Consider the following 14697-nt stretch of genomic DNA (forward strand, 5'->3'; position numbering starts at 1 on the left):
GAGCATTTAAATTTGCCTTATCATGATGCGCACAATATGGAAACAATAGGATTTAAAATCACAATTTATTTTCAAAGAGAGTATAACAAAAATACACTACTGATCACTCAGGTAACTATAAAACTTGAACCTTTCAAATAGTCTCTAAATCCTGTTCTGGGGCCAGTGTTGAGGCTCAGCAGGTTAAACTTCCGCTTGCAATGCCTATATCCCATAGGGGCCCCAATTCTGTAGAACTGTCCTGGCTGTTCTACTTCTGATCCAGCTTCTTCTTAATGCTCCTGGGAAGGCAGCAGAAGATAGCCCAAGTTCTTTGGTGCCTACCACCCACATAAGAGACCCAGAAGGATTTTCAGGCTCTTGGCTTTGGCCTGTTACAGATCTGGCCTTTGTAACCATTTGGGAAGATAACTGGCAGATGGAAGACCTTTCTGTGTCTCTCCCTCATTCTGTAATTCTGCCTTTCAAATAAATATATAAATCTTTTCTAAAAAAATCCTGTTCTGCTTCCATCACAATCACCACCATCATCACTCCTGCAACTGTACAAAAATGATTAGATGTTACACCCAATTTTATGTGTGTGTATATGTGTGTTTCCCTCTTATGAACTTAAGACTCTATATGCAGTTTATTGTGCAGATTTTCACAAACTGTTTTACTCTATAGAGTAAAATTCTCCAGTATGTTAAATCTGTTTAATTTGAAAAAGAAATGGCTTTACAGTGCCATATTATTTCTAGAGCAACATCCCACCATCCTTTAGTCATATCTGTGAAACCATATTCACCACTTGGATTCTGAAAACAAAAGAAAGAGTATGTGAATATCAATCCTCATTTTCTAGGATTATTTGTTTTTGTACAAATATTTACTGAGTGCTGTATGTTTGCCAGGTAGCTATATGCCTACACATATAGAAGCTGCCCACCATGAAGCTTATTTCCAGAGATTCATACCATCTGACTTTCCTATATATTTCATATCAAAGTCTCCATTTTGAGAAGTAATCTTTCAAATCTCCTAAATCCAATACCATTTAATGTGATAAACTTTCTTGCCAATTATCCAACACAAGTTGGTGTTGTATATGTCATTATACTGGAGACTTTCTTGACCTTTTAATATTTTGATCAAATTTCCATAGTGTAACAAGGCTCTAAAGCCTCCTTACTACTTGTGTTCAATGAGAGAAGGCTTATGGTGATCTGATCTTAATGTCTTAGGAGCTGAAATCATCACCTGCTGATTCAGTCAACAATAACAATCTAAGATCCTTCTTTGCTTTTACCCAGCAACAATAATGTAATATTTGAACTATTTCACTGATGTTTTGGAGAATTCTAATTTTACATCATGCATTTAATGCTTTTCAAATCTCTTTTCTACCTGTCCCTTCTCTCCTAACCCTGTCAGATTACTATCAAATTACATTTTTTTTTGGTTTCTGTTTCATGTACTTTGATGTAGTTGATACAAGGCGCTTTAAGGAATGATGGGTGGGATGACTTTCAAGCATGCATCAAAATGTTTTCCCAATTAAAGACTCTCTTCTCCTTTGAAAACAACTCTAGTTCAAATAGAATGCTATTTGATTCAAATATTTAATGTACACTTACATGTTTATGTGTTTTAAAACTCCTAGTAGGCTACAAGCATGATAACCTATTTTATTCTCAACTTCAAAACATTAATGTTTAATAGAAAGCAAAATAGCATTACACAATACTTTGAAAAATATTAAATGATTGAAAAATAACATGGGGCCGACGCTGTGGCTCACTTGGTTAATCCTCAGCCTGCGGCGCTGGCATCCCATATGGGCACCAGGTTCTAGTCCCGGTTGCTCCTCTTCCAGTCCAGCTCTCTGCTGTGGCCCAGGAGGGCAGTGGAGGATGGCACAAGTGCTTGGGCCCCTGCACCAGTATGGAAGACCAGGAGGAAGCACCTGGCTCCTGGCTTCGGATCAGCATAGCTCTGGCCCTAGCGGCCATTTGGGGAGTGAACCAACGGAAGGAAGACCTTTCTCTCTGTCTCTCTCTCTCACTATCTATATCTCTACCTGTCAAATAAATTTTAAAAAATGAAATGTATAGTTACTTTAAAAAAGGAAAATAACACTAATTCCCTCCTTAAAATTTTCATTTTTATGTTTATGTTACTTTATAAGAATTTATAACTTTTATATAACATAAAACTATTTTAACATAAAATATTCTTAATAAATAATCAAATTTTTCAAAGTGAAGAAACTCTTAAGTATGTGTTAGGAATTAAGGGCAGTAATATATAACCAGATATAAGTTGTATCATAGAAACTTTTAATTTTATTTTTAGGAATTTGTGGAGGTACTTTTTGTTTTTGTTTTTGTTTTTTTTTTCCTCTGATGACTTTTATCTTTGGACTATGCCTCTGGAGCTTAGTGGAGTGTCTGCTCCTTCAGTTACTACCCTGAAGTGTGTGCTGGGTGCGGCCAGGGAGCTCTAATCAGTGCTCCAGGGTGGGGGGAGTATCCAGGGTGTCATCAAGTTGGGCATGGTAGATCTTCTCTCTCTCTCTTTTTTTTTTTTTAATCAGAGGGAAGGATTTGATCAGCTCTACTGTCATAGTCTCATCTTCACATCCTCTCTTCCAAGGTGATCAATGCCTGGGCACTAGAGCCCCAGTGGATGCAATTTCATCTGCACCACTACAAGACCCACGAAAAGGATCCATGCAATCCTCACTGTGAACAGGGATCCTGCTATAATGACCCAACCCCAGGCAATCAGGGAGTCCTGAGTGTGTAGAGCCTCCCCCAGCAACTACTCAGAGACCCAGCTACACCCGGAGTCCTCCCCCACAGCCCAAGTTTTTACAGTCCCAGCACACAAGGCCTCTATAGTCCCAGGGAGCTGAGGATCCACTCAGCCCTGCCAGTCCGTCCAGTCCACAGAGGGGGGGAGACTCCCAGAGCCAGATGCCAGAGACGCCTGACAGTTTGAGCCTCAGAGCCTGTGATGTGTTAGGAGGCTGGGGGCACCTCACAGTCCTATGTATGTGTCCAGCCCCTTGTCGATCCTCCCAGCCAGACTCAGGTGTCTTCTCTTGGCTGCTTGCTGGGCTCACAGACACAAGCTGGTGCTGCTGTCATGTATGTCAAAATGACACCTGCCCTCTCTCAGCCAGTTGAAGGGTGCCATTGTTGTGGAGATGGGGGTGGCCAGGAATCAACAAGTTTACCCAGGTCTGCCACATGAGCAGCAGGGGCCAAGTACTTCAGCTGTCATCAGCGGCCTCCCAGGGTACATTAGCAGGAAGCTGGATCAGAAGTGGAATGTCCAGGTCTTGAATTGGTCCTTGGATCGAGGATCCAGGGGTTCCTAGTGGCAGCTTAACCAGCTGCACACCAATAAATACCCCATAATCATAGAATTTTATAAATGAATTGCTTTAATTTTATTATGTTCTTAACAGATGTAAAATCAATTTGATTAAGCAGGTCACCATAGCATGGGCTCTATAACCATTTTCTTGAAAAGTTCAGCAACTAGACTCATTTAAAATTAGAAGTGGTCATTTCTCTTTGCCCAAAACTGTGTTTACTATAGTTATAAGACAATAACTTAAATTTTACCCTAATTATGCACAGAAAGTAATAATCGCCTATCTTTTGTACTGCAGGAAACTTGTTTGTGACTTTCAATATTGTCAAGTTTGCCACACTATTCTTTCGGGGAGGTAGGTCAGGAGGACACTAGGATACAGTGAAATTACCATCATGCCTCCCTCCAAGGCTCCTGGGAAGGGCAAGGGAAAATGACTCAGGAGCTTTTTCTGCCTGCTCAATAGAGATGCTTTATCACATTTGTGAGCCAAAAGTGTCATGTCTTTTGAACAGAGAAAATTCTAATAAGATACAATTGCTGAGCATAATGAGAAGCCTCTCCTTTAGGATTCTGCTAGAGAAATAAGAAGGAATGACTTGGCAGAGAATCTGTATGGAAGGCTATTTCTATGGCACACAATTTTAGGAAATAAAATAAGAAAGTAAAAGAGTATGGATAATTTTTAAATTTTTCATAGACCTCTTGCAGTCACATAATTTGAAAATGGAAATTTCAGATTCTTCAGGTCAAAGAAATTCACTAATTGTTAAATAACCACATTTTTGTTAGTCAATTCAAGAATATGTAAGTAGATTTGACCATGATGAAAACCTCCCCATCAAGAAATCTGTTTATTTATAAAGAAAGGAGTGTTGAATACTTTGTTAGTCTATAGAAAAATGTAAAAGTGGGCTCTGCAGTCAAAGTTTTTAGAGTAGATTGAGAGAAAAAGCCAAAAAATAAAGCTACTGATGATGATGATACCAAAGGAAAGGACACAGGATGCAATGAGCCTACACCAGATTAATAGAGAGAAAAAATATAACATGTTGATTGACTAATAAAGAATTTTACTCAGAAAAGAAAAATGAATGCCAAGTAAAGGAAAAAGTGCATGGAAAAAAACGCAAGATGGGAATGCATGGTTTTACTGAATTATAAACACTTTAGCATGGATTTGGGCATGTGTTATACAATAAACATATGAAGCTATGAATTTTCAGAAGGAATGAAAGAGTACATAAAAGATCCTTATATGTACAGCAAGGAGTATGGACATAATCCTACTTACAAAAAGGGGAGTCTTTAAAGAAATTCAAGGCGGATGGCTTGTGCCAATTTTTACATTAGTAAGATCACATGGACCACAATGGGGAACCTAATCTCTATGACAATATAGAATGCTAGGCAGCTGTTCAGAAAATCAAGTGAGAAATGACTAACGTCTAGTCCAAAGCAGTCGCAGTAGGAATAGAGAGAAATATTATGACCATTCACATTAGATAGCTAAAACACGCTAGACTCATCATTTAGATTTTTCAAAGTATATATCTCATACATTCTCTCTCTCTCTCTCTCTCTCTCAAATAAACTTGAAATACTGTACCCTGAGTTTATCAAGTACCTCTAATTTATCAGACCTGTTCTGTGCACAGTCTTACCCTATGTTCCCGGAGGCATGTTTTTCCATTTGAAAATATTTACTGGACTGGATAATATAATCTTAAATTAGGTGCTTTTTTTTCTGGATTTATTCTGACAGTCATCAAGTACAATTGTCTGTTAATAACTCAGGAAATTGGTTCCAGGACCACACCCCTACTTCCACAAATACCAAAACCTGGGGATACTGAAGGTCATTACTTAAGTGATACAGTATTTCTGTGTAACTTTTCCATGTCCTACTAGATACTTTAAAACATTTCTAGATTGTTTATGGTCTTTAACACCATGTAAATGCTATGTAATTAGTGCCAGACTCTATTGATTAAAGAATAATGACAAGAAAAAGATTCTCTACAGGTTCAGTACAGTTGCACTCTAAAAAATATTTTTGATCTGCAGGTGGTTGAATCAAATGTGTGATTCTCATGATCTTTCCTTAATTTAATTTCTGTTCTGAGACATCTTAATTGAAAGAAAATAGATCACTTTTTTTAGCCTGCAGGGGTTATTTTTCTTTTAAAATATGCTCAATATTTTCCCTGTTCTACAGAGTATTAAACAGTTGGCTTTTTAATATTACAAAGCTGAAGTTTCTGAAAATGGCTTATTCCTGTGCTTTACTGTTGAAAACTGACCAATTTATTTTGAGATCTTGCTTTTGTTTATAGTATCTTGCCAAATGTAGTGAAGAGTAAGCAATACATTTGATTTTTCTTCTGTTTTCAACTTTTTCTTTTAGTACTACACATCTGTTAAGTGAATGTTGTGCCTTCCAAAGTTACAACCAACAATATTTTAACAAAAGTTTTGCTGCCCTATAATGTGGAATACAATCTTTTCACCCTTACAATAACAGCATTTTTGACCACATGGACAATGAAATAATAAATTGTATATTGGAGTTTTATTATATTATAACTCAAATTCTTGGAAGCAATTTTTTTATATTAAGGAGGAAGAAAGATGATAGTTGAGTAGAAAGAAGCTCTCAAATATCAGGACTTAAAAAGAAATATTTGTTTTCTACTGGTGCCACATTTTTTTCATCTCAAGCTGACAGGGATGTCCATCCAACATAATCATCACAAGGGTCTCTACTCTAACAAACAGGCGCTTTCTCCAGTACCCCCTTGCAAATCAGGAATATGGAAAAATGGGGATAATTGCACTGGCTCCTATTGGCTTCTGTTCAAAAGTTTTATTTCACTGAAAATCCACCTGCTTTCCTGGAAAAATAACCTTAATTAAAATGAATTGTTCTGCTGACTACAATAGGTAATATCTGGAGAAATTAGTAAGATTGAATATCATTTTTGCCCTTTTTTAGGGCAGAAATGACTGAATCTGCTTATTGGCTCAGGAGAATTATCTAAAAGGCTGAGAAATCACCAGCATGGGAAGGAAGGGTAATTATTTGGGTTATTGATACTGGAGAGACTAAAGATAGACTCTACATACAGGTGAAGTCATTATTATTGAGAAAGGAAAGGTAAGTATTTCTCCCCTCTGATAATGGGAGAAATTGAGACATCTAAGTATAGATGTAGTTAAATCTGAAGGTGAGGAAAAGCATACTTGAGAACAGGACTTTTCCAGGAAAGCCAAAAGTCAGTACAAATATACTAGGGTGCCTATAGTGTATTCAAATTTTCTTCTGCAGCTTAAGCTAATCAACAAATACACTGTAGGAGAGAATTTTACATGACATAGTGTGTATTTGATAATCCAAGCATATATTCCAGGCAGGGATAAAACACATGTAGCATAGGACTATTTAGAACTTTGTGAACTGGTAAGCCATTTCCAACCTACGGTATAGCTTCCTCCCTGAAAGGCTCATTAGGTGCATGGTAAACACGTTCATACACTACTGGTGTTTATGTGCTACTCTCAGTCTTGACATAAGTATCAGTTTGGAGGTGGACTTCCATCTTGCTCTGCAGCAAAGTCACAATTGATGCTGTAAGCAGGCCCTCTGGGATATCCACTCTCAGGAAGATGTCACCTCTTGCCATTGCATGCTGAGTCTGCTGTCTTTTAAGATAAAGGACTCAGAATCTCTGATCTCACAGGTATTCAAAACATAAACCAAGGTCACACATATCTCTCTTTAACTACAAAAGCCACAGTAAAGGCTTGATCAAGACACTTTATTATCCAATTCAGAGTCCTAGATCTCATTGATAGTGACCAAGGCAACTATTTAGCTTTTCAGAATATCCAATTCTGGAGCTCCTGACCAAAGTATTCAAATAAACTTTCACCTCTTTTACCAGCCTCAATATGCTGCATTTATAAAGCAGCACAAAATCTTAACACTTCAAATTCATTTAATGAAAAAAGCCAAACTTCAGTCATCAACCATTAAAATAATAAGAATTAGAATTAGAATAAGGAATGATTCCATTTTTTTAAAAATGGTTTGTTGATAGTTGTTAAGTCTCACTACTCTCTCTTCCTCTTCTGCTCCACATCTAGGAAAACTAGTAAGAAGCCCTGATGTTCCTTCCTTTGGCCCCAGTGTCAGATTCAAACCATAGGAGTGACTTCTCTTGCATGTAATCCTTTACCCCCAACCCCACACTCTGACTGCAATATGACTATTATTATTATTCTATTTTACCCCAATATGGAACAGCCCCATTCTCCACAGAAAGCTTCCTTAAGACACCAGTAAATATTTTTTTTATCTTCTTGGTGTGTGTGTGTGTGTGTGTGTGAATGAGTGTATGTGTTGTATGTGTGTGTATGAGTGTGTGATCGTCAGTCTCAAAATCTGATCTAAATTCTGATTGGGATTCTATCAGGCTTTTGAAGAATGCTCACAAGAGGTATCCATATAGATAGGAATATAGAGACTGATGACAGAAGCTAAAGTTGAAGAAAACCCATACCACCTTAGAGATAATGAGTATTCTCAGCCTGAGCGTCACAAGGCTTGTTATAGATTGTAGGAGAGAGCTAGAGTTGGGACATAGTGAGTTAAGCTGTTACCTACAATGCCAGCCTCCCATGAGTCCTGGTTCGAGTTCCGGCTGTTCCACTTCCAATCCAGCTTCCTGCTGCTGTATCTTGGAAAACAACGGAAGATGGCCCAAATGCTTGCGTACATCTGTACTCATATGGGAGACCTGGAGGAAGCTTCTGGCTCCTGGCTTCAGCAGGGCTCAACCCGTATTGGTGTGGCCATCTAGGAAGTGAACCAGAGGCTAGAAGATCTCTCTCTCTCTCTCTCTCTCTCTCTCTCTCTCTCTGTAACTATGACTTTCAAGGTGAATGAATAAATCTTTAAAATAAATATAGGAAACATGATATTCTGACTTACACTAGACCACTGTTTGTCATGTTCATTTGCCTATCATCCAGTATCTTTGTTAAAATGTACTTTTTATATTCAGGACAGCTATAGTGGAAACTAAGATTCTGCTTACAGGATTACAGCAGATTTTACATTTATACATTATCAAATGTGAATGTTAGGTATTTAATTCATAGTCAGATCAACAGCGTATGCACTGGCAGAGAAGGAACTATTCCAAAAATGTGGGGAATTGCAATCAAGGTAAAACTGTCAAAAGAGAGAGACCTAACAATGGGCATGAACAAAATAATGTTCGTTCTGCTTGGAAAATGAATTCCTACAGCTGAGTGATGCTTTGTCGAACTGCTTTCTTTCTCCCTGAAACTCCATTGTCTTCACATGCCAGCCGTCACTCTTTCGAAAAGTCAAAGCCCACACCTATTAGTACAACCACTGTACCATTGAGAAAGCTAGACCGCAATATCCTGACTGTCCAATGTGACAAAGTTTGTCTCTACTGTTAGGCCACACAGGTAAGCCAAGACAAAATGCAGGGGTCTGTTTTGGTGTCTATCAACTTTAGTCTATCTTTCTTAGTGGTCTCTCCTTAAAATTTTCAGTTCATTTTTGCCTCAGCCTGTATTTCTTGTCAAATTCTTCTTCAATACTCCAGAGTCAGTAGGATCTTCATGGAAATGTTAACAGATTCCTGTACATGATAGGATCTATTTTTATTCATAACTTTATATGCGACATCAATACAAACTATGATTTTGCTGACATTTACGTAACATCTCCTTCTACTGTTAACTTACTCAACCAGTGCAGCATGTGTGGGTTTTAGTTTAATGTTTGCTTTTATGTAACCCATTACTTTATTTCCTCTGCTGTTGCCATTGTTTGTGTTTTCATCATTGTTTGTTTAGGTCCCATCTTGATCCCCAGTCGGGAGATTTCTATTCCTAGTTCAGGCTTTTGCTCTCTGCTGTGCACAGTTTGGGAGTGTGGAATTTCTAATGAAGTTTCTTCATGTTGACTTTCACTGTGTGCCAACTGATGAGGCTTTATTATAGCAATTCCCCGGCCTGCTTTAAATCCTGTCATCCAGCACAGCTTGAATATCTGTTGGACCACAAGGCCTTCACCAATTGTCACAAACTTGAAATTAGATAGTTTGTTTATTAAAGGCCCTGGGTCATTGCGAATCATTGAACTTGTGTCTTACTATTTGCGTTATTCATTCTGTTGGAGCCTTTTAGAATGCATATTTTAAGTATAAGTTTAAGTGTAATTTTCTTAACATAGTGATAAGACTGAGAAAGCATCACTTTGATTTACTTCACTGAACTTCACTTTCTCATTTAAGAATATTTTTTCTCTACTTCATGTTATTCACAACTAATAAGTCAGCCTTATTTGATAACATCTCTTTGTGGAAATACTGGGCTGTTTGCTGTCATTAAGACTTCACTAAGTCCCTATAACTCTGTCACTTCCAAATTACATACATGCTCAAGGATTTTATTCTTTCTTATCATACCCATTACAAAGCATACTGGTCATTCTTCTTCTTTCATTAAAGAGGAATCTTTGTTGTTATTAGGGTATGGTATCTCTGTGTGAATCTTAGGATCTCACATGAACTGGTCATGCGTGTAGATATTTCTGTGATAGCATTCTTCATCATAAATATTTTCCAAGTCATTGGAACTCATACTACAAGAAGATCTTAGCCAAGAATTTAGTTTCCATTTCTATGTTTTTTTAACATATAGTTTCTTTCTGTTCCATCTGAGGATATTATTCAATGGTAAAACCTCCAGTGAAGCCAATGAAATCAAAGTACAGAGATGTAGCTTGAGAATAGACATTGGCTTCATAATTCCATTTTTCCATGATGATGCCATAAATGATCATAATGCTTTGCTTTATGAAGAATGCTTGTGATGAAGAAATATCATTAAAGCAATGATTTTTGGATAGTACTCTTTCTCATCAAAAGAGATGGCATCTCCACTGTCGCTCCCCCTCTTCGTGGAGGAGCGACACAAGACCCTGCGCTGTTCTTTCGTCTGCTCGGCCTTCCCCGGGTTTGCTGCTGGTTCTTCCCGGGTTGGCTACTATCCCTTCCACCTCCGTGGAAGGGCAGTTCCCCCTGGCCGCATTCCCCACTTCCGCAGGGGAGCGGCACACCGCCGGCCGGCTTTCTCGGGGGCTGCACGGGTTCCCTTAGATGTTCCCCATAGATGTTCCTGGTGCATGCCGTCTCTCTCCTCCTTTATAGTCCTCCTCCGCCAATCCTAACTCGGCTGCCCGCACGCCGAGTACGCTGCTCTCCTCCAATCAGGAGCAAGTCCTACAATTTATTAGTTGAACTGGAGGCAGCTGTGCGGAAGCTGTTTACTTCTCTCCCAGCGCCATATTGTGGGAGAGCAGATGCATAGAATAAGTCTTAATTCGAGTAACTTAGTCTAGTCCGGATTGCTCCCCACACTCCACATTTTTCAGTTATCAGGAAGATTCACTCTAGAAAATTTAATTCTCCCTTAGGCCCTATCTGTAGAAATATACTTAATACATCTCATGGCTATGATTCCAAAATGATGTCTCAGACATAATGAAAGCAGTTAGAAGTTTTGTGTATCTTCCTCTCCAGTATTAAAAGATGGAGAATTTTAGAGTGGAATAACGAAAAATGTAAATTGAATTAATAGCTCAGGTTAGTGGCCAATATGCAGATTTTCCTGATAACTTCTGGATGGGAATAATGTTATCTCCTGTCTCCCACCCAACACTGAATGCAACCAGGAATCCAATGAACAACCTCATTTTACTTACCCAATTGCGGCAGAAACAGTTTCTCCTGAAGAAATAAATCCTACTTAGTATGCTTTCTACAGAAAACAGGAATTGCAAGACTATGCAGTGCATGGGCTCAGGCAGGTTCAGTAGAAAGCAGACCTAAAACAGTAGAGAGCTAAAGTCAATACATCTTGTCAGTGTGTGAATATTCACCTTTTCCTCATAAACCCAACTAAGCACAGAAAGATGGCTAGGAATATTTCAGTTTTCTGACAATTAGAAAAAATCATTACTTCTCCCTTTGTCCCCTAGGAAAACAGAGGTGGGTCAAGACTTTGAAAAAGTTTGCGTTCTTTCTTCAAGGGAGACACATCAGTGGAGAAAGAGTAAAGTTCAACACAGCAGTACACTTAGTCTTAGCTAGTCTAGCACTCTAGCACTTAACTAGTCTAAATCTAGTTACAACTCAAAGATTATATTTCAGTAAGGTTTCCCTTACACAGTTTCCTTTGAAAGTATGTAATGATCACCATGCATGAGCATTACTACTGAGGGCGAATACAGTGAAAATTACACAGAAAAGTGTCAGTCTTAAATTAGCAACTTATAAACTACTTCCTTAGTTTATTTTCCTTAGTTTATTTTTTCAGTTCTGAAAAATCTAAAGCCTGGTATATTAGAAATAATACAATATAATCATCTAATTTAAAATATAAGCAAACCAGGCCATGATCTACTAGTTGAGTGCTTTCTTTTGTTCCATTTGTTATTGATACTTATTCTGAAAGTCTGACAACTTCAAGGGTAGTGGCTTTGTATTTATCATTCTAAAAAATACCCACAACTCTAAGTAGCAACTCAAAGTACACCAATTAAATTAATGTAAAATTGCAATCCAAATGGAATTATTACTCAGGTAATGGCACTGATAGTTCTTGGACCACATTTTCAATTCTAGCAAAACTTAAGCTCAAATGAACACATTTTCTATCACAAAAGTATGAATATCATCACATGAACTGGAAAAAGGATGGGATTCAATGGAATCTGGACCAGAGATTTGGTGAAGGGAAGATGGAGAAATTTCATTTCACAAATTTATATTCTTATTTGTTAATGAAGGTGATGCAAAACTAACCCTGAGATGAGAGGAATGGAGAGATTATAGTTAAGATCAAGGTTTGTGGGAAAGGGTATATAGAAAACTACGGAGAAATATCTCCTTTTCAGTTAATACACTATAATTTTAGGCAAAGTCAACCAGTCTGAGCCATTTAATTTGCTAAAACATTTTTCCAACGCTTTTTGTGAATGGTGAGACTAGTCTCACTTTACAATAAGATTGAGTCTGTTCTTATTTTTAACTGGTACCTCAAAATTGCATATATTTATGGAGTACCCTGTAATGCGTTGCACATTTATACATTGCATAATGTTCAAATCAGGATGAATATAACTATCTCCTCAAATATTTATCATTTCTTTCTGGTGAAGATATTCAAAATCCTTTCTTTCAAGTTTTAAATAATATGTAATACATTACTGTTACCTGTTGTCACCCTGTTGAACAACAGAAAACTCAAACTTCTGTGTTTTTATTAAACTATAACTTATTACTGGTTACTTAACCAACCTTTCCCCTGCACTTCTCCCTATTTCTGTAGCCTGTGTTAATCACCATTGTACTCCCAACTTCTCTTAGATCAACTTTTTAAGATTCCACAGTTGAGTGAGATCATGAGGTACTTGTCTTCCTGTGTCTGGTATATTTCACTTTATGAGATGACATCTGGTTCCATCTATGTTGCTACCAACTATATCCACTGTGAAAAACAGTACAGAGATTCCTCAAAAAGTGATAGTACTACCATATAATCAGACATCCCCTCTACATATTGGAAGAAAGTAAATCAGCCTCTCTAAGAGACAGCTACACTCCCCTATTTATCACAGCATTGCTAACAATAGCCAAGAAAATGAAAGCAATCTAAGTGCCCAACAACTGTTGATTAAAGAAATACACACACACGATGGAATGCTAAGCAACCCTAAACCAGGATTCAGTTTTGTAAGGTGTGTATGATACTGAAGAAAAGAGGATAGTAAATAGATAATGTTGTAAAGAAATGAATAATAATGAACTACATAATCCAGCTGCACAGGAAACAAATGAAGAAAAGTGAGCTACTGGTGATTATGAAGTTGTGTAATTAGAAGAATGGAAGTATTATATCAACAGAGCAGTAAGAACAAACATTTTAGGCAAAATCCATAGATTTCACTTTGTGTATAAATGTATTATTTCAGGCACAGTAGCAAATATTTAGAAGATTATTTTTAATGCTGCATTTCAACTAACCATTAAGAAAATGTATTTAAATGGAAAGTTTAATTTCTGTGAATCTGAATTGCAGCTATATTATTATTATAAATATTAGATGGATATTGATTACTACTACTGCATTTATCACTACTATTAACACTATTGCTACAAGTGAAAATAGCTAATTCATGGCACAGTGTAATAGTGTTTTTCATGGAAACAGAATTCACAGAATAGGAATGGAAATACAGAAAAAGTCTTTTTATGAGGAGTGACTCGCAATATTACTGAGCAGACAGATAGCACAATCTGCTACCTTAAAGCTGGAGATTCTAGTAAGGTAGTGATGCATTTTCAATCCAAGACTAAAGGCTCAAGAATCAGGGGAGCCAATTAAGCCCCCATCTGAGTCCAAAAGCCCAAGACAAGGAATATCAATGTCCGAGAAAAATAAAAGTCTCAGCTCAAGCAGAAAGAGAAAATTCACCCTTCTTGCTCCGTTACATTACATCTATCCAGTGGATGGATTGGATCATGCCCTTCCACACTGGTGAAAGCAATCTTCTTTCCATGTTCTACTGCTTCAACTGCTCATCTCTTCTGAAATATCCTCACAGACACACCCAGTAATAATGGTTTACCAATTGTATAGGCATCCACTGGCAGAGTCAAGTCGATGTAAAGAATTTGGCATCACAAGAGGGGCCTTCAAAAATTCATGGAAATTCAATAAAATACACTTTATTTTGGTATAAAACATTTTTAAAATACATATTTTTTGATGATACATATTTTCTGCTAGCTTTTTGCAGATGCAATTTCTGACATGAATTTCAAAGAATTTTTTAATCAAAATATATTCATCTTTAAAATTTTACTATTTTTAAAGAAGGAGAGAGAGAGAGAAGAGAGAGAGAAAATCTTCCATCCACTCACTGCTTTCCTCCCCAAATACCCACAACAACTGGGACAGGCTGAAGCCAGGAGCCCAGAACATAATCCAGATCTCCCACGTAGGTGGCAGGGACACAACTATACTTGAGCTACCCAACAGATTTTTGAAGTACTCTCATATAATAATATCCAGTCGTTTATAACTATCTGGCTTGGGAATTCCTGGCTTATTCATTTTATTTAACCTTACAAACTAATTAATAACTATTTATCACATGTCTAATCTATGTCAAGTATAGTTTTTGGCATTAACATTATATCTTACTTTCAAATGAGAACAGAA

Source organism: Oryctolagus cuniculus, chromosome 2, assembly GCF_964237555.1.
Source record: "Oryctolagus cuniculus chromosome 2, mOryCun1.1, whole genome shotgun sequence".
NCBI lineage: Eukaryota > Metazoa > Chordata > Mammalia > Lagomorpha > Leporidae > Oryctolagus > Oryctolagus cuniculus.